Source organism: Charadrius vociferus, unplaced genomic scaffold (assembly GCF_000708025.1).
Source record: "Charadrius vociferus isolate BGI_N301 unplaced genomic scaffold, ASM70802v2 scaffold874, whole genome shotgun sequence".
NCBI lineage: Eukaryota > Metazoa > Chordata > Aves > Charadriiformes > Charadriidae > Charadrius > Charadrius vociferus.
Genome location: NW_009648238.1, coordinates 123,583 through 123,871, shown reverse-complemented (window position 1 = coordinate 123,871; position 289 = coordinate 123,583).

Here is a 289-nt window from a genome sequence, read left to right as displayed (position 1 = left end):
TTGAAATTGGACTTGGAATTCACACCTTGAAACACATAAGAGGTTGGAGAGCATGAGATCCATTGCCTGCTAGAACAGAAAGCAATAGCCAGCTAGATGGTATCACCACTTGTCCTGGTTCTGGCAGGGATGGGGTTAATTTTCCCAAGGAGCCAGCAGGGGATACAGGTATTCCATGCCATGTGACCCATGCCCAGGTTGGCAGGGGGGGAGCTAGCCGGGGGAGGGGGCAGGAAGGTGCGGTGGGAGCGGGCTGCGGCGGGCCGGAGCCGGGCGGGGAGCTGGGGGC